This window comes from Papio anubis, chromosome 4, assembly GCF_008728515.1.
Source record: "Papio anubis isolate 15944 chromosome 4, Panubis1.0, whole genome shotgun sequence".
Taxonomy (NCBI): Eukaryota; Metazoa; Chordata; class Mammalia; order Primates; family Cercopithecidae; genus Papio; species Papio anubis.
The window spans coordinates 100,545,406-100,572,511 of record NC_044979.1 but is presented as its reverse complement, the minus strand read 5'-3'; the positions used below and the strand labels follow the sequence as shown (position 1 = coordinate 100,572,511).

At 41.5% G+C, this 27,106-nt stretch overlaps 1 long non-coding RNA gene across 3 annotated transcripts in view; it reads left to right on the top strand.

Moving 5' to 3' along the window:
- The window catches only part of LOC108585028, a 34,996-nt gene extending 11,453 nt beyond the window's left edge, over positions 1–23,543 (top strand). Inside the window, exons 2-4 of one of the 3 annotated variants that reach the window (XR_004183241.1) lie at positions 11,408–11,569; positions 13,251–13,375; positions 22,375–23,543. This is a non-coding gene — a long non-coding RNA (uncharacterized LOC108585028). Of the gene's footprint in view, positions 1–11,034; positions 11,570–13,250; positions 13,376–22,374 lie in introns of those variants that run through there. The other 2 variants (XR_004183242.1, XR_002520981.2) reach the window with 2 other exon arrangements.
- Positions 23,544–27,106: the final 3,563 nt, after the last annotated feature.

Here is a 27,106-nt window from a genome sequence, read left to right as displayed (position 1 = left end):
TATAAGTGATAGTTCTTTATATCAGTACATGAATCTGGGAAGACCCTAATTTTCTGTGACTACAGGTCTTTAATCTGTTTTGATTTTTCCCTGGCAGTGCTCAACAGCTGGGAGCTGCCCCATGGAAAGGGACTACTGGCCTAATCCCAGGCTGGGGTTTGACTAAAAGGTTGCACCAGGAGGACAAAAGGGAATGAGAGTAAGACCACTGGCAAAAGAATGACCAAAATGATAGACTTGGGCCATATTTTGGGCTAATTGTGCCCCCCAAAATATATATGTTGAAGCTCTAACCCCCGATGTATCAGTATTTGGAGATGGGGCCTTTTGGAGGATAATTAGGTTTAGATGAGATCACGAAGTAGAGCCCGCATGCTGGGTTTAGTGCTCCTACAAGACATCAGGAAGTTTGCTCTCTCCTTCTGTCATGTGAGGATACAGTGAGAAGGCAGCCGTCTGCAAGCTAGGAAGAGGGCCCATGCCAGAACCTGACCGCGCTGGCACTCTGATTTTGGATTTCTAGCCTCTAGAACTGTGAATAAGTACATTTCTATTGCATAAGCCACCCAGTCTATGGTATTTCCTTATGGCAGCCTGAGCTAATATAGGCCTCAAGATTGGAAGGGGAAGGAAGTAAAGAGAGAGAATTGGTAGGGATAAAGAAGAGGCATCAAGAGACTTGGGGTATCTACTACTGAAGACATCAGCCCTCCATGGCAAAACTGCACAGCATGTTTGGAGTAAGAGAAAGCTGAAGTCTCAACAAACAAATAGATTCTTAATGTTCTATATCACCGGACAAACTGCAGCCCTTTTATACATATGGAGTGCTTTCTGGGCCAGTCCTGTGGCCCCTTTCAAATGTATGGTGTTGAAATGTATTAAGTTTATGTCTTCAAGGTCTGCCCCTCCCTTCTTGCATTATATAATAAACTCTTCTCATTTCTTTTCTTTTTTTTTCTTTTTTTGAGACGGAGTCCCACTCTGTCACCCAGACTGCCAAGCTGGAGTACAGTGGCGGTTCAAGCGATTTTCTTGCCTCAGCCTCCTGTACTAGGGATTACTGGCACACACCACAATGCCCAGGTAATTTTTTTGTATTTTTTAATAGAGACAGTTGTTGGCCAGGCTGGTCTCGAACTCCTGACTTCAGTGATCCGCCCGTCTCAGCTTCCTGATGTGCCGGGATTACAGCCATGAGCCACCGCGCCCAGCCAACTCTTCTCATTTCTAAGTGTCCTAACACCCTGCATCTCCTGCTGACTGCAAGGCAATTCTCAGGGAGGAGCCTGGATTGTGTCCATGTATGAAGAAAGACTCTGCTGCTGATGTGCAAAGGAATGTGGATGTGATAGTTTCCAGCCTGAAAGTCCCCCTCTTTTCATCTCCGCGATGTAGTTCTTAGAAACAACAAGCTTTACTTTTACAATGAGTTCATGTCTAAAACTTTATGTGAACCCAAAATACCTGAGATAGGTCTCAGTTTAGAAAGTTAATTTTGCTAAGGTTAAGGATGCATCCAAGACAGCTTCAGGAGGTCTTGATAACATGACAACATGTGTCCAAGGTGGTTGGGCACAGCTTGGTTTTATACATTTTTAGGGAGACATGAGACATCAATCAATATATGTAAGACATACATCAGTTTCATCTGGAAAGATGGGACAACATGAAGCAGGGAGGGGGCTCCCAGGTCATAGGTACAACAGCATTCTTTTGAGTTTCTAATTAGCCTTTCACTGAATACATAACTTACAGGAATGGTCACTTATGCCTTAGTCTGGCTTAGTGAAACAATAGGGAAAAGGAAGCAATTAGATATGCATTTATCTCACGTGAGCAAAGGGATGACTTTGAGTTCTGTCTGTCTTTTGTCCACAAGGAATTTTCTTGTGGGCAAATTGTGAGGGAGGTACATAGCTTTTTAATCTTTGTAGCTATCTTGTTTAGGAATAAAATGGGAGGCAGGTTTGCCTGCAGTTCACAGCCTGACTTTTCCCTTTGGCTTAGTAATTTTGGAGTCCTGAGATTTATTTTCCTCTCACATCTCCCCCCTTTTCTTTTTAAAATCTTTCAGAGAGAGCATTTTAGAAGAAAACAAGTCACTGGTCTCAGGCTTTGTCTGATCTCTCATGGCTAGGATAGTTTATTCCTAGTTGGACAAGTACCACGTTATTTGGAAAGCTCATTTTTAGTAGGTTATGAAGTCTCATGTCCTATGAAGAGAAAATAGGGGAGGAAGGGAGAAAAACAACAACAAACAAACAAACAAACAAAATGAAGAAGAATCCTGGAAAATCGATATAGGCTATATTACTCTGAAGTCCATGTCAGTAGGTAGGTATGAAAGTGGTTTATGTGTGTAAATAGGTTGCTATTATTTTCTTCTGAAATTTATGTTGTCTAGCTTCAGTTTGTAGGGCTTTAAGAAAGACTGCTTAATTTTGAGTGATTTCAAATCAGGAAAAATGGGGTGGGGGGAAGTAAAGGAAAGAAGAAAAAAATTGAAAACATTATTTTGGAGACTTATAGCCAGGAAAAATTTTAGAATTCAATCCAAACTGTAGAAAATAATAAAAATTGAAAAACATTAGGCAAGGCAAGACTGAAATATAATAACAGGTGTACTATAGTTTATGTTGAAATATAATTTTCCTCTGTCCAGTCTCATTTTCACTAAAGACAAGTCATAGGAGGAATTCATTTGCAAAATAAGTTTTAGTCTTATTATACTTGGCTGGAGTATTTGCATAAAGTCAGAAGAATAATTATTAGCTATATAGGCTCCTCTTTTTTTTAATTGGCTTTGCTGGAACTTTATTCCACTCAGATTTAACTTTAATGCATTAAGCCTGGCCTGTGCCTGCAAATACTTGCATTAGTTGAGTGAATTCCTCATTTCAACGTCCCAAGAAAACTTAGGGCTCTTGGGCCTGTCAGAAAGTGACATTCTTTGCTCACTACAAGTCACCCTGTTTCAGGACTGTGTAGACAAGGTATGAGACCAGCTTTCTCAAGGAGTTTTTATTGGCTCTAAAGTCAAGTTTCATTCTTTAAAGGAGTCTGTTTGTATTTGAAAGCATCCCATTCCAGTCAAAACCTTGGTAAAATAACCAGCGTCTCCAATTGTGCCCTGTTACAAAGGAACATTCTTGAGAAAGAATCTTTCTCAAAGGGAAGATTCTAATTGCATGTATGCAAATAACTATATTGCCATAAGTTAAGAATACTCACAACTGGTTTCTAAATTTTGGAGAAATCAGGTAGAGAGAAATATGCTCCAAATTTTGTTTACAGGAATGTACTTTACTCCACTGTTAAACTATAAATAGCTCAAAAGTTTTCCTGGCTCTGAAAAATAAAGGGTCAGCAATGTTTTAGGCAAAAAGTCATAAAAGGATTATTTCAGTTTTCTATTAGTTCAGTCCAGGCAGTTAACTCCTTTTCTGCTTCATATTCATGAACATTTCAGCTCTCCAATGGAGTCTTGGAAGTTTTTCCTCTCTTCTAGTGTCACAGTCTCCAAAGTTATTATAAGCCTGCATTCAAGAGCACCTGTCAGAGTCCCATATCTGATTATAAAACCACCTTTTGAATAGGATAAAAGTTAAGCAACTGTGGATGACAAAAGTCTTAGAACAGTTATAAAGACACAATTGACAAGGATGTTTGGTTACTTCTGTGGCATACAACAATTTTACATAATTATAATTACCATAATTACATAATAATCATAATTACCATTGATAACATATGCCAAGACATATCAGAATCACAGGAATTTCATACAATTCTCAAACACATACCAATAACACATGTGCATAAATATAATCCAAAGAAGGTTAAACATTGTTTCTTACTTGATAATACTTCCTGTATGATTTTATTATATCAAATAAACCAAATATGTCTCTTTTGAACTTCAGGGGACTAATATCAAAAAATTAATAAGGACCAAAGTTAGAATTTGATTTTGGAAGGTTTGTCAAACAAAAAGTTTAAAACACTTAATAGCACAAAGTAGGATCACAGGTCATTGTAAAGTCATTCATTTAGACAAAGTGATAACTCAAAGATTTTTTTTAAGGTGAAAACCCTTATTCTTTGAGAGGAGACTTCATTTCCCAAACTATAAACCTTAATCAAGGTAGAATGAGGCCAATTAAACTTGTTTTTCAAAATTTTATAAACAGTCTATAATATTAAATAGTTTAATCATCTTGACCATAAGATGTAATTTCCATAAGCCTTTTTTATAACCTTTTATTAAGGAGTGGGTTAATGCTCCAAGAAAACCTTGTTAATCTGACTCAGAGGCCCATATGCTAGTCTTGCATCAGTGCCTTCGACATTAATGGTTAATTTATAGAGAAACTAAACTTAGTTTAGCTCTCAAAATTGGCTCTTACAATGTCACACATCCATGTCTTCCATGATGGTTCCTGGGTCTTGAGGAGTTGAATAGTTTTAATTTCTGGCCCTGTTTCTCATGAACACAGTTTATTTTGATTGGTATCTTCTACAGGGTCTGAAGACAAAGCTTTAACTGCTGTCAGGGTTTAAGATTTAGCAGGACTTGGCGTCCTTTTTAGACCCAGGAGTCTAAACCCTGTAACTTGATGGCACAAGGACTTTAAAAGCACATACAGAAAGTTACACAGATGTAATAACCTTAATGAAAAATATTTTTTCTTTTAATCTCAGTTTTTTCTAAGCACACCAAAACTTAGTGATAATGACATAGGAATTATTTCAATATAAAGTGTAAAATCCGTTGTTAGGCCAGTTACCCAAAAGCAAAAGAAAAGAGCTTCTGCAGTGTGACTGCTGTTCCCTATGGAGAATCCATTTAGATTAACTGCAAGTCAAAACTAATGAAAGAGATACTTGAATTAGTTATGAGACATGAAGCCAGCTGGGCTTCTGGGTTGGATGGGGACTTGGAGAACTTTTCTGTCTAGCTAAAGGGTTGTAAACACACAAATCAGTGCTCTGTGTCTAGCTAAAGAGATTTGGAAATGCACCAATCAGCACTCTGTAAAAATGCACTAATCAGCCTCTGTGTCTAGCTAAAGGTTTGTAAGCATACCAATCAGCACTCTGTAAAAACACACCAATCAGCACTCTGTGTCTAGCTAAATGTTTGTGAACGCACCAATCAGCACTCTAAAAACAGACCAATCAGCACTCTGTAAAATGGACCAATCAGCAGGACATGGGCAGGGCCAAATAAGGGAATAAAAGCTGGCCACCCGAGCCAGCAGTTGCAACCCACTAGGGTCCCCTTCCACACTGTGGAAGCTTTGTTCTTTTGCTCTTCACAATAAATCTTGCTTCTGCTCACTCTTTGGGTCTGCACTACCTTTATTAGCTGTAACACTCACTGTGAAGGCCTGTGGCTTCACTCCTGAAGTCAGTGAGACCATGAACCCACTGAGAGGAACAAACAACTCCAGACATGCCACCTTTAAGAGCTGTAACACTCACTGTGAAGGTCTGCGGCTTCACTCCTGAAGTCAGCAAGACCACGAACCAACCAGAAGGAAGAAACTGTGGACACATCTAAACATCTGAAGGAACAAACTCCAGACACACCATCTTTAAGAACTGTAACACTCACCGTGAGGGTCCACAGCTTCATTCTTGAACTCAGTGAGACCAAGAACCCATAGGAAGGAACCAATTCCAGACACAGTTAGACATAAGAAGAATGTTTCCTGGGTCATATGTGAAAATTTTTAATTTCATAGAACAATTTAAAGCCAAGAGCACAGAATATTATGTTGGAAGGGAACATTTCCTTTAGACCTTTAAGAGAAAACATTTTTAGCATCAGACCACAACAGAACCCCAAAAAAAAGAAACTTACAGAAGCTGAAAATAAGTTGAAGAATAGAGTGATTATTTCAGGCACTTTAAAAAGGGAGAGAAAGCTGCAAACAGTGAGATGCAATACAAGTTGAAATTTGCTTAAAAATTATAATGTCTTTTATTAATTTTATTAAGAATGAAGCAGTACTTCAAGAAAATTCCATTGTTCTAACCAATTCTTTTTTTTTTTTTTTTTGGTGATGGAGTCTCACTCTGTCACCCAGACTGGAGTGCAGTGGCGTGATCTCGGCTCACTGCAACCTCCACCTCCTGGGTTCAAGCAATTCTCTGCCTCAGCCGCTCGAGTAGCTGGGATTACAGGTACCTGCCACCATGCCTGGCTAAGTTTTGTATTTTTAGTAGAGACGGAGTTTCACCATCTTGGCCAGGCTGGTCTTGAACTCCTGACCATATGAGCCACCTGCCTTGGCCTCCCAAAGTGCTGAGATCCTTTATAATACAAATGGTTTTTAGGAAACACCAAAACCCAGTTCCTGGAAAGACCATTAAAAATAATTTCCCTTTAATTATAGACAACTTGATCATGTAAAAGTTTTTTTTTCCATAAATCCTCTTATGATTCACACAGACATGCTTGTGAGGTGGGAGAATAGGGTCTGGAGGCAGGGAACCTAAGGCCAATTTGCCCTGACTTTCTAGAACTGAATTAAAAGGAAAACCCCACCTCTCCAGACCCAAGTAACTGAAAGTATCAGAGGCTACTCTCTTTACACTGCCTCACAGATGAAAAATGGAAAGTACCCCTGATTGGTCCCCTCCCACAACCAATCAGACTGGTTGCAAGCCATGTGTTCACGTGTAACTTTGTAACTTCACGTCAGCCTCTGATTGGTCACCTCCCACAACCAATCAGACTTATCATGGGCCACTCCTTCATTTACATAGGGTATAACCAAGTAACCAATGGGAAACTTCTAGAGGGTATTTAAACTCCGGGACATTCTGTAACCAGCCTCTTGAGCTCCTTGCTGGTGCCCAATCCCAGTCTGTAGAGTGTACTTTCATTTAAATAAATCTGTGCCTTCATTGCTTCATTCTTTTGTTGCTTGGTTTGTGCATTTTGTCCAATTCCTTGTTCAAAATGCCAAGAACCCGGATGACTCATAGTCAAGACCCTCCACCAGTAACATATATTGGTGAGCCAGCCAGGAGGTAAGCCCAAAGTTTGGGATTTATTTTTCTTCTCTTGTTTTCACTTTTCCTCTCTGCTCCCTACAGGGGAACTCTTTTCTCTCTCTCTTCTTCCCTTTCTAGCTTGGGACCCTTGGTGGACAGCGCCTAAGCACAGAGGCAAATGCAGGTTTCTAATCAGGGCCACTCCCCGGCGAAACTGAAAGGTTTCTGTGTGAAAGTGCCTGACCACCACTGCCCAGTTCGGGTGACGGACCTGAGTCCTTTTCCTTTTTTTAGTCTTTCAATGGCTGTTTCCTAGTAGCTTCTTGGTAATTGAGGGCAACTGGTCGGGACCACTCTCTAGTGTCACCTGAAGGCCAAGGAGTGAACCTGGGATAGCTTCCCTGCCCAGAAGGCGGAGGGACTCTTTTGTATCTTTTTGAGTTATAGTCCCTGATCCCTACCTGTGATGCAATTGGCAGCAGAAGCTCATCCAGGGTGAACTCACACACATTTTAGGCGACTTAAACCCTCTTTTCTTAAGCTAAATTATTCCATAGAGTTAGCCTGTAAGGGCAAAAGATAATATCTCTTAGATGTTTTGACCTCCCTTCTACTCAATCTATTGACTGGCTGAGGACCTTTGGGACCCACAAGCTTTAGAATACATTCTACATCTTGGACCTCCACTTAGGGGAGCTTGGTGGTCATTGCTTTGGCATCAATTTGCTTGCCCTGAACCCCATAAAAATTCTATATATCTTTTAGATACCCAATATAAACCCAATCTTTTATATACCCTCTGCACCATTTCTTCATGGGGAATACCCCACCAACCTTGGTACCGTTAACTCCACAGTGTTTGGGAACCTCCTTAGTCTTGCAAGGAATGCAGGAAGATATGGTCCATCTAAATTGGTAGGATGCTAGAAGCTGAGACCTTCATCCAGGGACAAAAGAAAAGCTCATATTAGACCATTGCCTCTGGAGGGAAAACATACAAAGCAACACTGGTGCCCACCTAAGGTCAGAGATGTCTGACACTTTTAGACTGGACCCCAAAGGGGGATGCCCTAGGGGATCCAACTCCAGACCTCAACCTCTCCAAACGGAATGCCCTGGGCAGAAGTTCTCAGGTCTAGTACTAAGCCCTCCTTAGAATTTTCTCTCTCTTGCAGACCACTACAGGAAACACTCCATCTATTCCACCTGACTTCCCACTTGGCTGCATCCTCAACCATTGAAATGAATTTGACTCTCATAATCTAAGGAGGAAACATTTGATATTTTTTTGCAATAATATTTGGCCCCAATATTGTTTGGAATCTGTAGTTTGCTGTTGAATGGGAAAGTGGGATGACATTGCATGTATCCAGGCTTTGGTGCTGCTGTTCTAAGAAGGGTCAGGCCTGGTCGGCATGTGATGCTGTCCTTTGGTGCTATTTGGCTCCAGTGTTCTTTGGAGTCTGAGGAGATTTGGCTTTTAAAAATCAAACTGCCACAGAAACTGCTTTACCGAAAATTTTGGTTCACAGCCTTCACTGGATTACCTATTGGGGCAAACAGTGTAACCATGTAAAACCCTGTGAGCTTGTATTGCTATCTCATGGCCAGAGTTCCATGGTAAAAGCTATTGGATCTTCGTTTGTGTGTGTATCTACATGTCTAGATGTGTTTATTTGTATGTACACTTGTTACATGTTGTGTCAACCAAATCAGCTTATAAATAAAAGAGCACTCATAAATTAAATAAATAAGTCCAAGCAATTTTCAGGTTCATGTGACTTAAGTAAATCTTTACTAAACAAGCTGGCTTTAAAATTATTGGTAAAATGAAAATAGAAACGTCTTCAGAATTGTCAGCATACATTTTTGTCTGGGTTTCATATTTGTCTTTGCTAGAAATGTTGACGTGTCAGCATTTGGCATAGAAGATTATAAAGCTATGAACCCAGCCAAAACAAAACGGTCTTAGTTTATGTGCCTTCTTTGACAAATGAGACTAATTTAATATTGTTAGCTAAATCTTCTGGGTTATTGGCAAAGATGCCTATGCATTTAACTTTGAGGTTCTTATTTAGGTGAACACATGATGTTCATTGGCTATTAAAAATGGTTAACAAAGAAATAACTAACTTTAAATGATGATGTTTAATATCTCAGTTTTCAGAAGTAATCTAGATAAACTGTTAAAAATGAAAGAATTAAGTACATGTAAATGGGATTAATGTTTAGGTAAATTTTGTGTAATTTAAAATCTTAAAAGTATTTTTGATGCTCATTGGATATCTGGGTCATTTCCAATTAAGAAAGGGTTATGATATGGAGGAATATGTTCCAAAAAATTGTGGAATTATTTTTATCTATAAAATGCTAATATCTGATAGTTCAGGATTTTTTGCTTCCTAAGGTTTCACTAAAATTTAAGTTTACTAAGGTGATATGGTTTGGCTTTGTGTCCCCACCCAAATCTCTTCTTATAGCTCCCATAATTACCATGTGTTTGGGGAAGGATCCAGTAGGTGAGAGGTGGTTGAATTATGCTGTTCTCATGATAGTGAATGGGTCTCAGGAAATCTAATGGTTTTGAAAATGGGAGTTGCCCTGCACAAGCTCTCCTTTTGTCTGCTGCCATCCACATAAGATGTGACTTGCTCTTCTTTGCCTTCCACCATGATTGTGAGGCTTTCCAAGCCATGTAGAAATGTAAGTCCAATAAACCTCTTTCTTTTGTAAATTGCCCAGTCTTGAGTATGTCTTTATCAGCAGCATGAAAACAGACTAATACATAATGATATGAATTATAGTTAATATATAATTCTGTACACAAAATGTGCCCAAAAAAGATGTGTTATTGATGAGAAAGAATGATTTTGTGTAATTTGGAGGTTATCTGAAAGTTAATTCAAATTATGGACTTTTTAAAAAAAGGGTTATTTATGAAACAAGGTGGTAAGGAACCAGTAAGTAGGGGAGAGAGATGTGAAGAAAGTTATATATATGAAGATATGTTTTTGTGAGGGAAGGTTGTAGAGATGGTGGCTTTGTATGAGAAAAGATCTTGTATGATAAATTCTTGTCCTAAAGTAAAATGACTGGTTGTTTAAAAAGAAGGATGTTTAGGAAACTCAGAAAGTCCGAGCATTTTTTAGATGGTCTGGGTAAGTTATGAAAATAATTCATGTAAGAAAAGGAGAATGTACTTTTGGTAAAAAGCATGGAAATGTAGATTTCTTGCCTAAGTTTAGAGGGTGAAAGGAGGTTTTAAGTGAGATAGGAACAATCTAAAGGTTTGAACAAGTTGTGGAAGGCTTATGAAAAATTAATTGTAAAAGAGATTCTGTATGTGAACATATTGGCTAAAGTTAAAGGGGAAGACTGGCAATTAGACTTCACCCATATGCCAGTCTGCAAAGGATATGAGTTTTTGGTAGTACTAATAGACACTTTTACTGGCTGGGTTGAAGCTTACTCTGTGAGAACAGAGAAGGCTCATGAAGTGTCTAAGCTTGTTTTAAAGGAAATAAATCCCCTAGTTTGGATTACCCCAAAGCCTCTAACGTGATAAAGACCCATCTTTTAGAACTCAAGGGGCTGTTAAGGATCTCAGAATAAAAAGTTATTTACATGGGAAAGTAGAAAGGGCTAATCAAACTCTTAAAATGGGTGTTAGCTAAGCTATGGTAGAAAACATCAGAAATTTGGGTCAGCTTATTGCCTGTAGTCCTCTTAAGAACCCATAATTCTCCTACAGCAATAATTAATATGAGCTCATATGAAATGTTATACAGAAGGCCATTTTCTTTTTCTTTTTTTTTGAGATGGAGTTTTGCTCTTGTCACCCAGGCTGGAGTGCAATGGCACAGTCTTGGCTCACTGCAACCTCTGCCTCCCTGGTTCAAGCAATTCTCCTGCCTCAGTCTCCTGAATAGCTGGGATTTCAGGTACACACCACCATGCCTGACTCGTTTTTGTATTTTTAGTAGAGATGGGGTTTCATCATGTTGGCCAGGCTACTCTTGAACTCCTGACCTCAAGTGATTCACCTGCCTCAGCCTCCCAAAATGCTGGGATTGCATGCATGAACCACTGCTCCTAGCTGGCTATTTTAAAATAATGATCTAATTACTGATCCAGAAACAGCCAGTTTAGTAACATCTCTAATTAACCTGGGACAATTTCAGCAGGCTTTACAGAAGTTTAGAACTCAAAGACTCCCCACAACAGGAACTAACCAGCAACCCAAAATCAGGCCAGTAGATAAGATACTTGTTAAAACATGGAATGAGGGATCACCTGTTGAACAATTACAATGCAAATGGAAGGGACTATTTTCAGTGGTACTAGCCATGTCTTCTACAGTCAAAGTACTGAGAATAGTTAGTTGGATACGTCTTTCCAGGGTCCAACCTGCAATAACTGAAGCCCCAGACCTGGAACCTGAAGATCCCAACAGCCACTAAACCTGTGAACCTGTGGAAGACCTGCAGTACCTGTTTAAAAGGCAGCCAGAAGATAAGTAAATTCCTATCAACTTTCCTTGGTGTCCTTCTTGTATATTACTGTAAGCCATTTTTATATTTTTACATATAATATAAATATATGTAATATAAATATATATAATAGTAGCCATTTTTATATTTTTACAATTTAATTGCTTTCTTCCAAATGGATTGAATCACTTCTTTGTAATAATTAAGTAAAGTGTTTTAATTAATTTTTATCTATAGAACAAAATAACAAATAAGTATTTTTTTATGCTATAATGGTCACCCACAGCCTGTGTATACTAAGACCTTGCATACTGAGAATCAGTTTTATTTTACAACAGAGTTTCACTTTACCCCTCTGGTGATTAATGTATTCTGGGTATTTATTAAAAACTTCAACACAAAGACTGTTAAATACCACCAGTCCAGCTTTGGCAAAGCACTGTTGGCTTTGTTTATCTCCATCATCATCCAAACACACTACCATCCTGATCCCAGCCCAATCTTGGGCCCTTGAAAAAATGACCTGTCATCCTAACTACAAGGGAGAAACTCCTTTCAAATTAATGAACCTGGCTGACTTATATAGCCTCAAAATTATGGAAACGACAAGGGTTACAATGTCAGAATGAGCACTAAACCTTCCCCAGTCCTATCAGAGCAAGCTTTCTGGGGCTGCTTCCCTCAGAAACCCATTTGGGGCCCAATATAGAAACCCCTCAGAAACCCATTTGGGGCACATAGAACTAAAATTCCAGGCACCACTTTGTATTAAGAGAAGCCAAAATTTTGGTCAGGCCCTGGGACACCTAAAGTCACCAATGTAACTACACCCTACAGATTAAACCCTCACATGCTCATGTAAGCTATGCAGTTACCCAAGCTGCATCATTTAGAAAACTTGTACAGTTTTTATGGAAACCATCCTCAGTTAAGGACACTTTAAAGGATACATAGTGTAAGTACTGTCAAGGTAGGCCCACTAGCTGTGTTCACATTTTCCCTTGGCCACCTTAGCAGGGACCTTAATCACTTGAGAAAGTGAAACAACAAGCTAACCCACACGTTCGCCATAGAAAACAATTTTGTCTTGAAAAACAAGGACCCTTTTTCCCGTGTGGGACCAGTTCCTACTTATGTTTTACCAGCCAATTGGACTGGAACCTGTACAGTTGTTTATTTAGCCCCTGAAATTAATATAGCTTCCAACAAGCAGTCCCTCATTATACTTTTAACTGCAACCACCAGACACAAATGAGCCATCCAACTCATACCACATTTGGTAGAGCTAGGAATAACAGCAGGAGTAGGAATGAGAGTTAGCAGCCTTGCAACTTCCCTATCCTATTACCAATGCTTGTCCAAGGATTTTATGGAAAGCTTGAGTGACACTGCCCAAAACTGTCATCACCTTACAAAATCAGATAGACTCTTTGGCAGTGGTGGCTTTGCAGAATAGAAGGGGATTGGATCTCCTAAATGCTGAAGAAGGTGGCTTATGTCTTTTTCCTAGAGGAAGAATGCTGTTTTTATGTCAAGCAATCAGGATGATTAAGGGATGCCACCCAAAAACTAGCCGATTGGGACCATAAGATATGACAACAGCTGTCTGAGTCATGGGGCTCCTAGTCAAAATGCTAAGTTGGGGTTCATGTCTCCTTCCTCTAGCAGGTCCACTATTAATTATTATACTTGCCTTGGTTTTTGGACCATGTTTGTTCAATCTTTTAACCAGATTTATTTCTTCTTGCCTAGAGACCATTATAATCATGCAGCAGGGCTACCAGCCAGTTTCAGATAATGATGTCAACCCCAGCCATCAAGAAGTAACCTTGTCTCCACTAGACAGAGCAGGGTGAGAGTTCTGTAATCCCCAATAGGTATGGACTGTGCCCCAAGTCAGCATGAAGTAGTTATGTAAGAAACACCATTGGTCCCTCTGCCTCCCAGAAAGATATATGGGGATCACATCTCTCAGGGGAAAATGAGGCAGGAGAATAGGATCTGGAGACAGGGAACCTAAGGCTGATTTGTGCTGAGTTTCTAGGATTGAATGAAAAGAAAAACCCCCTCTCCACACCCAAGTAACAAAAGGATCAGAGGCTACTCCCTTTGCACTGCATTGCAGATAAAAAATGGGAAGTACCTCAGATTGGTCCCCTAACACAACCAATCAGACTGGTCATAGTCTACTCCTTCGTTTACATAGGGTGTAACCAAGTAACCAATGGGAAACCTCCAGAGGGTATATAAACCCCAGAAAATTCTGGAACCAGTGCTCTTGAGCTGCTTGCTGGAGCCTGCTCCCACTCTGTGGAGTGTACTTTCATTTCAATAAATTTGTGCTTTCATTGCTTCATTCTTTCGTTGCTTTGTTTGTGCATTTTGTCCAATTCTTTGTTCAAAATGCCAAGAACCCAGATGACTTATAGTCAGGATCGTCTACCAGTAACACTTGAACTTTCTGGTTTGTCCTGAACATCCCTCTTTCTTAAACAACCAGTCATTTTATTCTAGGCCAAAAATTTACTATACAAGATTCTTTCTCAGATAAAATTATCTTCCAACTAACTTTTCTTGCCAGAAATACCTTTTATAACTTTCTTTACATTACTTTTATTTAGTGGTTATTTTTACCTTGTTTCATAAGTAACTTTTAAATAGCCTTTGAATTAGATAAAAAATTATTTTCCTTTAAATAAGAACATATTTTTTTTTTAGAAAAATACTTTTCTATAATTTTTTTTTTTTTTTTTTTTGAGACAGAGTCTTGCTCTGTCACCCAGGCTGGAGTGCAGAGGCACAAACTTGGCTTACTGCAAGCTCTGCCTTCCAGGTTCATGCCATCCTTCTTCCTGAGCCTCCTGAGTAGCTGGGACTACAGGCACACGCCACCATGCCTGGCTAATTTTTTGTATTTTTAGTACAGGCGGGGTTTTACCGTGTTAGCCAGGATGGTCTCGATCTCCTGACTGTGATCCACCCGCCTCTGCCTCCCAGAGTGCTGGGATTACAGCTGTGAGCCACTGCACCCAGCCTAATTTTTTAGATTGGAAATGACCCAGATGTTTAATGAGTATCTACTATTTAACTTAATATAATTTTAGATTCTAAATTATACAACAAGTTTAATTACAAGCATTTATTCCATTACATTTACCTAATTAATTTTTTGATAGTTTACTCAGATTACTTTTGAAAACTGTGATAGTTATCATTGAAAGTTATTTCCCAGTTAATCATTTTTATAGACTGTGAATTTCGGGTTTTCCTAAGTAAGAAACTTAAGGCTAGATAAATTGTTTCTTTTTTTTGGCCAATAACTCAGGATTTAGCTGTTTTCATTAACTAAACAATATTAAATGCCTTATTTATGAAATTTTACACAAAGATAATTTTCCTTTGGACTCCTTTCATTGTTTTATAACCCTCATGCCAAATTTTGACATCTAGCAGAGATAAATATGAAATCACTTTATCAATAAATTTAAACAATAGCGTATGTTGACAATTCTGAAGTCATTTTAACTTTATTTCATGAATACTTTCAAAACCAGCTTATTTATTTATTAAAGATTTACTTAAGTCACATGAACCTGAAAAGACATTTGGCTTAAAATCTCTATTTCTCTGATAAAGTATTTGATTTAAAGCCCCATTTTTCTTTAAGCCAATTAATTATAGCACTTTCATATGTTTTTAGTAGTGAAACATCATATACATGACACATAAATACATAGATGTATTATACATACAGATAGAAGTAGAGCTTATCATTTCACAAGACCTCTTTTTTTCCTCCTATTTTAGACTTCCAATTTCTTGATCTTGTTACCCTAGGCAGTTGTCAGCTAAGATAATCCTAAATATGCATATTAAAGGAACTCTTAGTTCCTTTAAAAGTCAGATAGTGAAATTTACATCTCAAGGTACAGAGAGAGAGTCTCGTGCTAGTGTTTCCGGAATTTATTCCTTCTGGTGGGTTCTTGGTCTCACTGACTTCAAGAAAGAACCCACGGACCTTGCAGTGAGTGTTACAGCTCTTAGAGGTGGTATGTCTGGAGTTGTTTGTTCCTCCCGGTGGGTTCGTGGTCTCACCGACTTCAGGAATGAGGCTGCAGACCCTGGCGGTGAGTGTTACAGCTCATAAAGGTAGTGCAGACCCAAAGAGTAAGAAGCAGCAAGATTTATTATGAAGAGCGAAAGAACAAAGCTTCCACAGCATGGCAGGGGACTCGAGCAGGTTGCTGCTGCTGGCTGGGGTGGTCAGCTTTTATTCCCCTATTTGTCCCCACCCACGTCCTGCTTTGGTCCATTTTACAGAGCACTGATTGGTCCACTTTAGAGAGTGCTGATTGGTCCATTTTACAGAGTGCTGATTGGTGTATTTACAGTCCTTTAGCTAGACACAGAGTGCTGATTGGCACGGTTTTACAGCATGCTAATTGGTGCGTTTACAATCCTTTAGCTAGACACAGAGTGCTGATTGGTGCATTTTTACAGAGTGCTGATTGGTGCATTTACAATCCTTTAGCTAGACACAGAGCCTTGACTGGTACATTTTTACAGAGTGCTGATTAGTGCATTTACAATCCTTTAGCTGGACACAGAGCACTGATTGTTGTGTTTACAATCCTCTAGCTAGACAGAAAAGTTCTCCAAGTCCCCACTCAACCCAAGAAGTCCAGCTGGCTTCACCTCTCAATTCCCCCTCTAAACAAGACACCCCAACAAGTGTTGGGAATTGGGCAATGACCACTCTAGCTACTTCCTGCTGGATAGGGGTGAAGAAGGGGCCTTACAGTTGTAGTGTCCTCCAGAGGAGAACTCTCTAGGCCAGCCAAAGGGCCACTGGGTCAAGCCAGGGGTCTTGGTAGAAGTTGTTAGTTGAGCTCATTTGGGGTTCCATTTGTAAGACCATCTGTAGCTTGATGACGTCGATCCTGGAGGAAACAAATTTGACAAGGAAGTTAAAAACACAGGGCCTGAAGGTGAGTAATAGCAAGAGGGCTGTCACAGGATCTAGAAATGGGAGAAGCCATGTCGCCCAACTCCAGAGGTTGGTATAAGAGTTTGAAAGACGTTGTCTGATTTCAGAAGCCTTTTCCTGTAAATGCCGGTGGCATCTCATACTATCCCTGACTGGTTAGTGTAAAAACAACACTCTTTCCCTAAGAACGTGCAGAGTCCTCCTTTCTCAGCAATGAGGAGGTCTAGACCTTGGCAGTTCTGGAGAATCACTGCTGCCAAAGAGTCTATTTGGGATTGTAGAGTAAGGACAGATTCTGTTATTTCTTGTAAACTGAGAAATCCTTTGAGTGTGTGTGGTAGTAGGATAATGAAAGAGATAAACTGGCTATTCCAGTTCTTGTATCAGTAGCCATTCCTAACCCTGTATGTAGAGGTATTAGTTGTATGACTCTGCTTGCTGACAGACTTGAGCTTTGAGAGGCACTGATAGGGTCTGATTTCCTGGGGCAATGCTAATGTTGGGAATTAGGAAGACTCCTAGAATTGGGGTATTACTGGGACTGCTGCATTTTCTTACTAAGACTTGAGCTTTTAAATGTCTAACAATTTCCTGTAATCCTTTATGAGCTTCAGGCCTTAAGGGATATTGCCTTTGATAAGGAAAAGTTGTGGGGTCTTTTAGCCTGATTTGGACTAGGTGGGCATTTTGCGCCCTTCTGAACTGTCCTTCCAATGCTCAGACTTCAGGATTGAGTCCCTCCTCAAGCAGAGGACAACAAATAGGTAACTTGTTCCCCATATTCTTGTAGATAGTAGCTCCAGCTTTGGCTAATATGTCCTTCCCTAATAAGGGTGTGGGACTTGCAGGCATAACAAGAAAGGCGTGTGAAAAGAGCAAAGTCTCCCAATTACAACTGAAGAGGTGGGAGAAATACCTGGTTACAGGCTGTCCTAGGATTCCTCAGATGGTAACAGACCTTGAGGACAGCTGTCCGGGACAGGAGATTAACACTGAGAAAGCCATGCCAGTGTCCAGGAGGGAGTCAATTTCCTGGCCTTCAATGGTTAAACATGCCTGGGGCTCAGTGAGGGTGATGACATGAGCTGGCGCTTGCCCCGGGCACCCTCAGTCCTGTTGTTGGATCATCTTGTTGGGGGCTTCTCGCCCAGAGAACCTTTGATCTCTGGGGCAGTGTGCCTTCCAGTGATTGCCTTGGCATAGTGGACATGGGCAAAGGGGTGGCTTTTTTCTCATTGGACAATCTTTTTTAAGGTGTTCTTGCAAACCACACTAGTAACAAGCCCTACTGGGTGATTGGCCTGCTCCATTTTCTGTCCTCTCTGAACCACCAAGGTTTGTTTGTCTGAGGGCCATGACTAAGGCTGTGGCCTTTCTCTGATCTCACTTTTCCTTTTTGGCCTGTTCCTCTTGGTCCCTATTATAGAACACTGAGGTTACAAGGTTTAATAATGCCTCCAGATTTTGTTCAGGGCCCAGGGCTCACTTTTGGAGCTTTCTCCTGATATCTACAGCTGAGTTGGTAGTATCCTCAGAGACTGAGGCAGGAGTTTTGTTTTGAGACGGAGCCTCGCTCTGTCGCCCAGGCTGGAGTACAGTGGCCTGATCTCAGCTCACTACAAGCTCCGCCTCCCGGGTTTACGCCATTCTCCTGCCTCAGTCTCTCGAGTAGCTGGGACTACAGGCGCCCGCCACCTCGCCCAGCTAGTTTTTTTGTATTTTTTAGTAGAGACAGGGTTTCACAGTGTTAAGCTAGGATGGTCTCAATCTCCTGACCTCGTGATCCGCCCATCTCAGCCTCCCAAAGTGCTGGGATTACAGGCTTGAGCCACCGCGCCTGGCCACACTTATCTTTTAGTATCAATTGACCCTCAAGTGAGTCGGGTAACAGGGGAGTATATTTTCTTAAGGTATCCCATAGCTGCTCGAGGAAGACAGAAGGATGTTCTTCCTTTCCCTGAGTTATGGTGGACATCATTGAATAATTCATGGGCTTTATCCTAATTCTTCTTAGTCCTTCTAGTACACAGGTCAACAGATGTTTGCGACTCCAGTCCCCATGATCTGATTTGAGATCCCAGTGGGGATCCACAATGGGGACAGGTTGCTGACCGATAGGGAATTTGTCCCTTTCTTCAGCTGTCATTCTATCATTTACTTGACTAAGATATCAGGTATCTCCAAACTCTCAGGCTGCAGCTAAAGCCACATTCTTTTCATTAAAGGCCAGGGTTTGATCTAAAAATAGCATGACATCTCTCCACGTTAGATTGAAGGTTTGCCCTAGACCTTGTAGGACATCTATGTACCTATTAGGATCATCTGAAAACTTCCACGGGTCTGCCTTGATCTACTTTAAATCAGAGGGGAGAAGGGGACATGTACCCAGTTTGGGCCAAATTCCCCTCCCCCTACAGCTTGAAGGGGACATAACTGATAGCCCGGGGGTTTTTGTGGTCCTTTGGAGATTTCTTTGCTTGTTTCCTTCTGGGCGGGAGAGATTAGAGGAGGTTTATCATTAATAGGAAGGGGAGCCATAGGGAGGCTAGGATATGGGGATAAGCTGAAAGGCCCTCCCATGGGATGTAAATTGCAAGCTTTGCATAGTTGTAGATTCTCCTTCAAGGAAAAGAAAGCTTGGACATAAGGCATTTCACTCCATTTGCCTTCCTTTTTACAGAAAAGGTCAAGCTGCAAGATAGTATTGTAATTTATACTTCCTTCAGGTGGCCATTTTTCCCCATCAGAGAGAGAATATTGGGCCAGGCTGTAGTACAGAAAAAAATGAGCCACTTCTTTTTCAGGTTTTGCGGGCCAAATTGGTCCCAATGGTTTAGGATGCATTTTAAGGGTGAGCCTGTTGATATCTGAGCATTTCCCATGTGAAAGAAGAAACCACCCGTGGTTTTGGTTTGTTTATTCCCCCGCTCCTTGCCCAAGAACCTGCAACGGTCCCTGGACCTGCTGATCGGAATAGTTGTGCTCACCAACGCAGCAGCAGAAACACTAGTTTTCCTCCTAGACCACAAGGAGGACCAAGGAAGGTCGGATTTAGTGGCCCTTACAGATGCATTCTCGAAAACCCGCACCCTTGCCTGTCTTCCTAGACCACAAAGAGGACTGAGAAAAATCAGATTTAGTGGCCCTTACTGACACATTCTCGAAAACCTGTTAGAGTCCTAAGTGTTCTCCTGTTAGTATTGGGACCTACCACTGTCCTATAAAGATGTTATGCCCCAAAAATGAAGGGGAGGGCGATGCCCTGAGAGAGGGAAGGGATCTCCAGGGTTGGAAGAATGACGCCTTTTGTCCTCACTTCTCATCATATGAATAGGAACAATATCATTTCTGAGGTTCCCCATATCCTAGCTTTAGGAATCTCTTTTGTTAGGCCTGCTAGTCTGAGGAGGGATCCTAAAATTCCAGATAGTCCTCCCCCAGTGGGGCTTTGGGCAAAAATTATATCTTTCTGATTGGTGAGCCCAGGTGCCTAAGGAAGGGAACAGAGTCCTGAGGTTTATACTAGAAATGATTCTTATAAGAGAAACTAGGAAAGCATCAGAGACAGGGAGTGGTTTCTAGAAGCAGGACTAGCCTCGGAGAAGAGAGGCAGGAGGAAGTTTGTCTGACAAGCGTTAGGACCCAGGAGGCAAGGGTCAGGATAGATAGGATAGATGGGTGAGTCTCGCTTGAGCGATGTGACTTTGAGAGTTCCACTCATGGCTACAGAGTCAGCCAACTTTTTGTCAGGACCCTGGAGCTGAATGGCTTTCCTCTCTGTCAACCCTCAGCTCAGCCCAGAAGTACAGGAAAAGCAGAAGCTGGTTCCAGGCAAACCAATGCTCCCAACTCTGAAGAGTCAGGGGTTGTTAGAAAGCCCTTTCCCAGAAAGCCTGACACCCGTGTCTTTAGTCTGGCAGCTGCGCTAGTCACTTTTAACTGGCTGATAGGTGCCTGGTATTTAGCCCCCAAATTCTAAGGAAAAATAGGACAGAATAGCAAGTGAAAAGGGTCCAGTGGTACTCACTGATTGGTTATAGTCCCTTTGTGGTTGCCAAGATGTTTCCAGAATTTATTCCTTGTGGTGGGTTCTTGGTCTTGCCAACTTCAAGAATGAAGCCGTGGACCTCACAGTGAGTGTTACAGCTCTTAAAGGTGGTGTGTCTGGAGTTGTTCGTTCCTCCCGGTGGGTTCGTGATCTCGCTGACTTCAGGAATGAAGCTGCAGACCCTAGCGGTGATTGTTGCAGCTCATAAAGGTAGTACGGACTCAAAGAGTGAGAAGCAGCAAGATTTATTATGAAGAGTGAAAGAACAAAACTTCCACAGCATGGAAGGGGACCCAAGTGGGTTATCAATGCCGGCTGGGGTGGTCAGCTTTTATTCCCATATTTGTCCCCACGCACATCCTGCTGATTGGTCCATTTTACAGAGCACTGATTGGTCCATTTTACAGAGTGCTGATTGGTGGGTTTACAGTCCTTTAGCTAAACACAGAGCACTGATTGGTGCGTTTACAATCCTTTAGCTAGACACATAGTACTGATTGGTTTGTTTTTACAGAGTGCTGATTGGTGCATTTACAATCCTTTAGCTAGACACAGAGCACTGATTGGTGCATTTGCAATCCTCTAGCTAGACAGAAAAGTTCTCCAAGTCCCCACTCAACCCAGGAAGTCCAGCTGGCTTCACCTCTCACTAGTAGGGGGAGATTAAAAACGAAAGCCAAATCAAACATAAAATTACAGAAATCTATTATAGGATTGTATAAGAAGACTGATTTCATTTATATAGGTAGTTCTAAATTTAGTCTGTCTTTTAACTGGATCTCTGAGCTCTGGGCAGAGCCCACACTGAATCCTGGGTCTCCAAAAAGAGAATTATTATGAGGCTAAGACCATGTGATGGTTTTATAACTGCACTCTCCTTTTTTTTTTTTTTTAAACATAAACCTTTCTCTAAGTATCTGAAATACTCTCTTCCTTACTTTAAACAACCAAGAGTAACCTCTGTTGTTACTCTTTGACTAAAATAATTATTTTAGTAGAAAGAAAGAAAGAAAGAAAGAAAGAAAGAAAGAAAGAGAGAGAGAGAGAGAGAGAGAGAAAGAAAGAAAGAAAGAAAGAAAGAAAGAAAGAAAGAAAAGAAAAGAAAAGAAAAGAAAAGAAAAGAAAGAAAAGAAGAAAGAAAGAAAGAGAAAAAGAAACCAGTGACACAATACAAAAGCAAGCAGTGTAAAATCTGAGACGAACTTTTCCGTTTTACAGTCTTTGGGTTCCATAAGGAAAAATAGAGGTTGCTCCCCAAAAAGGAGTCTGGTGCCTTCTCTGTTTTCTTTAAGGAATCCCAGGCTGTTAGAAACTATTTTAGATTCCTCATTCAGCAGAGGGTGGCAAGAGAAAGAAGAGGCAGCAGAAGTAAAATGAAGAAAACAGAATTTGGTTGACGGAGAAAAAAATTTTGCTCAAAAAGTTGTAGGAGAGAAAAACAGGGCCTTAAATACACACACACACACACACACACACACGCACACCCCTGGATGTTAGCTTTTAAGCTTGTAGCCATTAAGCTCCTTAAAAAAAAAATCCCTTCAAATCTCATTACTGTATTTTAGCTAGGACAAATTGCTGATATTTCAAATGTAATGCAAATACCAAACCAGAAAGGGCTTGATTTAGGAACCAAACTTAGGCGGTCATGATGAAAATAAGGACAGAACCTTAGTTTCCAAACTGCAGCGCTGGGGGACAACCATTGCTCTTTCAGTTTGGCTTGGTTAGCAAAAGATGGCCTTGTTATGTAAATAAAGCCCCTAAGGTAATAAAAATCAAAAAAATTTTTTTTTTCCTTTTGCTGGCTGTTTTATTCTTTTTTCTTTTTTCTTTTTCAGTTGCAGGAATTTAGCCAATTCAGAGGTCTTGTTCTCCATAATTTGGAACTTTCCTTCGGATTTGATCAAGTTGGATAGAGTTGGTCAAACCCAATGGGAAAAGATGAAAACAACAAGAAACAGAAACAAACAACAACAACAACAAAAACAGTTAAGTGGAACAAACACACAATCACACAATTTATATGGTCACTGAGTGCTCTAAAGGTAAGGAGAAATTAAGACCAGCCGGCTGTTAATCTTAACTCTAGCCAAGACAAAAACCCCAATTCAGCTACTTACCTAGTAATGGGTCTCAGGCTGAAGTCTGCTCTCTACCATCCTAGAAGCAGGAAAAAACTGAAACTCATCTTCCCTGTTGGAAACGAGCTCAAACTCCGGAAAGGAGTTACCTGCTTTCCATCATCATGGAAGCAGGAAAACTTGCCTTCCTTGTTGGAAGCAAGTAAAACTCCAAAAAAGGAGTTACACAGAAAAATAAACTTCCGATCTCAACAAATTTGGGGAGATCAGGGATTCTCTGGGGGTGGGATGGCTCCCAGGCCTCAGTCAATTGTCCTATTGGTTTCAGCCACAAAAACAGCTCAAGCTGCTACCACGCACTGATAGAGTTGTCAAAGGTCAGGGGCATCTCCACTCAGAATCCCTCTGTGGTTACCAGTTGTGAACACAAAATATCTGAGATGGGTCTCAGTCATTTTAGAAAGTTTATTTTGCCAAGGTTAAGGACACATCCATGACATAGCCTCAGGAGGTTCTGATGACATGTGCGCAAGGTGGTTGAGGCACAGCTTGGTTTTACACATTTTAGGGAGACATGAGACATCAATCAATACATGTTAAGACGTACATCAGGTGATCCAGAAAGGTGGGATGGCTGGAAGCAGGGAGGGGGTTTCCAGGTGATAGGTAGCTAAGAGAAAAATAGCTGCAATCTTTCGAGTTTCTAATTAGCCTTTCACTGAATACACAATTCACAGGACTAGTCTCTTAAGCCTTAGCCTGGCTCAGTGAAACATAGGGCAAAGGAAGCAATCAGATATGCATTTGTCTCACGTGAGCAGATGGATGACTTTGAGTTCTCTGTCCTTTGTTCACAAGGAATTTTCTTGTGGGCAAATTGTGAGGGAGGTATGTAGATTTGTTTGTTTGTTTGTTTGTTTAAATCTTTGTAGCTATCTTGTTTAGGAATATAATGAGAGGCAGGTTTGCCTGCAGTTCCCAGATTGACTTTTCACTTTGGCTTAGTGACTTTGACTTTGGGAGTCCCAAGATTTATTTTCCTTTAACATTTACAAGGAGAGGTGAAGAAATAAGTAAATTAGAGAGCTAGAAGGATGGGAGTTTGCGGTTAGAGAGAGTGGGATGTTGAAGGTAATACTGATTGCATATTCCTTATCCAAAATGCTTGGGACCAGAAATGTTTCAGATTTCAGATGTTTTCAGATGTTGGAATATTTGCATTATATAGGTTCAATATCCCTAATCTGAAAACCTGAAATCCAAAATGCTCCAATGATTGTTTCCTTTGAGCATCACATTGGTGCTCAAAAGGTTTTGGATTTTAAAGCATTTCAAATTTCAGAGTTTCAGATTAGGGATAATAAACCTATATCTCAGAAATGGTGCATTTCTGAATAATGACAAATTGTCATGATTTGCCATGAGAATTGTCATTAATGTGGGTGGAGATGGGGATGATTGTAGGTCAAGAGATTGAAGCAATAGGGCAGGTTTGGGTGTTAGTATGGCCCTTCATGGGAATGTGTTGATGTCATCCAGGGTCATGGGAGGCTTCCAAGTGGGGAGGAAGCTGAGAGCCTATGGTCAGGGTCTTCGCTGATGAAGGCAGACAGCAGGAGGTTGGCAGATGGTGGGCACTGACTAGACTGGAAGAGCCAAGAACTTCAGTGTAGCAAAGTTTTACCCAAGACACAGAGGTTGTGGTCTAGAGCAGCCCAGGGATGAAGGAGCACCCATTGGAGAGGACTGTGGGGAAAATAGAGTCCTGGGAGATGAACCAAGCATCAGCTGAGGCCGGAACAGTTAAAATGTGTACATCAAATCCTCTCCAAGGACACTGTACCCTTGGCTGAAAACTCCCTCCTTAGTTTATTTCCCATCCCAAATTCTGCCCATCCACATTGTGGCATCCTAGGTCTCTCTAGCAGCTGAACAGGCAGGCCTCCGTAACAACTGTTGCAGCACTGACTGAGTGGTTAAGTTAAATATTGAAAGTTGAAGGAGCCAGTGACCTTATACAAAGGCTGGAATAGAACAAAAGCTTCTATTCCAAGTTTTTTGCCTAAGCCTTTCTTGTGCCTTGAACCATGACAAGAGGAGGAAGGAATTCTCAACAGGACCCATTTAGGATTAAATACGTTGTTATCGGCTGGGCACAGTGGCTCACACCTGTAATCTCAGCACTTTGGGAGGCCGAGGCAGGCGGATCACCTGAGGTCAGGAGTTTGAGACCAGCCTTTCCAACATGGTGAAACTCCGTCTCTACTAAAAATACAAAAATGAGCCAGGCGTGGTGGCGGGATCCTGTAGTCCCAACTACTCAGGAGGCTGGGGCAGGAGAATCGCTTGAACCCGGGAGGCAGAGCTTGCAGTGAGCTGGGATCACGCCATTGCACTTCAGCCTGGGCAACAGAGCGAGACTCCATCTCAAAAAAAAAAAGTTTTTACTGGGGGTCTGAAGACACAAATTTTATTGGAGTTCTAAATGAACTCCTCAAACCTCTGTGATTTAGCAGGAGATATGATAAGGGTAATCACCCCAGCACTTGGACCCATCTAGATTCAATACATTTACTGAGGCTCCAGAAGAAGGTCTTCACACCTTAGTTATAGATTAGAAGAAGTTGATCACTTATGTCTTTAGATGAATGCACACTTACATGCAGACGTATAGCTTAGAAGGTATATAAACCCTGGAAAACTGTAATTTTGAGTTGGTCTGGTGATATTTTTCAGGTCTTCTTCCTGTAACTGGTTACAAAAATACACTTTCTTCCTTCCCAGTTCATCTGCCTCTTGTTATTGGCCTGCAAGAATCAGCAGCCTGACCCTCGGCTTCGTCCGGGGACAACATGGTCTGATGGAGCTCATCCCATGTTCCACGGGGAGATTAAATGACAAACTAAGATTCCCCAATAATAAAATGCCAACAATAAGATGCCCTACAGTGTAATAGAAACAATGTACCATTATGAAATTCCCAGTAGGAAATGAAAGTTGAAAGACTAAATTCACTTGCCATTTCAAGATAAAAAGAAAATTTCAGGTCCAAACTTTTTTCCTGCCTCAATTTCATATTCTGATCAGGCTCAGCCAGAGGATGTCTCAGTATTTAGACAGAGTGGAGGTTCCTTCGGCACCATCCTGGAGAGGTGTAACATTCTCAGAGTGGAGAAGGTGAACTCTGCCCTCATACGCTATCTACTTAGAGAGTCCGGGATTAATAGGGCACCAAAGATGATCACAGTTCTGTCTCCACATCCACCAAATTTAGAAACCAAAGCTGATAACTAAGCCATTTATCAGAGAGTCAGTGGACCCAAGTGAGGAAGAGTCACTGGAGACGAACTTTGTGTGTGTGTGTGTGTGTGTGTGTGTGTGTGTGTGTGTGTGTTTTGAGACGGAGTCTCTCTCTGTAGCCCAGGCTGGAGTGCAGTGGCGCAATCTCAGCTCACTGCAAGCTCCGCCTCCCGGGTTCACGCCATTCTCCTGCCTCAGCCTCCCGAGTAGCTGGGACTACAGGCGCCGGCCACTGCGCCCCGCTAATTTTTTGTATTTTTAGTAGAGACGGGGTTTCACCGTGTTAGCCAGGATGGTCTCCGTCTCCTGACCTTGTGATACACCTAAAGTGCCTGAGCTACCGCGCCCGGCCATTCCCCTCCCTTTTCTGATAGACTCACTGAACTATTGACGAGCAAAAAGTAAACTTCCCTTGTGTGTGAGCTATTAATACATTTTGAGTCTATTTGTTAGCGCAATGCGCTTGCCCTAACTACTATACTATCCCTGGGCCTCCTATGATGAGATTGGTAAGAGCCACAAACCTGTATCTGGGACACAGGAGAAGGTGGGAGAGGGGAAAATAATCTGATTGGCAAAGGTTCTGTTTATAGGTGACTTTTTAGGACTGTGGAGTTAGGCAAAGCTGGGATCACTCACACAGCCTGATAGGGGATTTTCCTACGTGAGTGGGCTGACCTGGTGGTCCTGGTTACACTGCCCACCTGCTTTCTGGTGTCTCTACTAGGAGTAAGGTGCAACCCTCCTCCTGTGCCTTCTCTTTCTCCTCCAGGACCCCACACCTCCAGACCCTGCTGTGGGAAGGAAGGCCACCCATTTCTAGTCCCAGCTCCTCCTCTAACTAACTATCTGTGTGATCTTAAACAAGGCCTTTCCCCTCTCTGGCCTCAGTAGCCGCCTCTGAACAGTGGGACTGGGACTGCTGACCTTCTGGCCCTTTTCTGCTCTGTGAGTTTGTGAACTTGTGACTTAGGGAGACAAGAGTCCTCGGAAACGGAAGGAGAGCATGTTTCACTCTGTCCAGCAGAGGGCAGAAGCTACCCACAAATCAACAGCACGGCAAAGCCAGGGCTGTGCGGGAGCTAGGCACAAGTTCTGCCTCCGGAAGCCTTTAGTGACAGCCTCTGAGCCAGAGGGCTCCAAGCAGAAGAGGTCCCGCCCCTGGAGGGGGACCTCAGAGAGGTCCTCC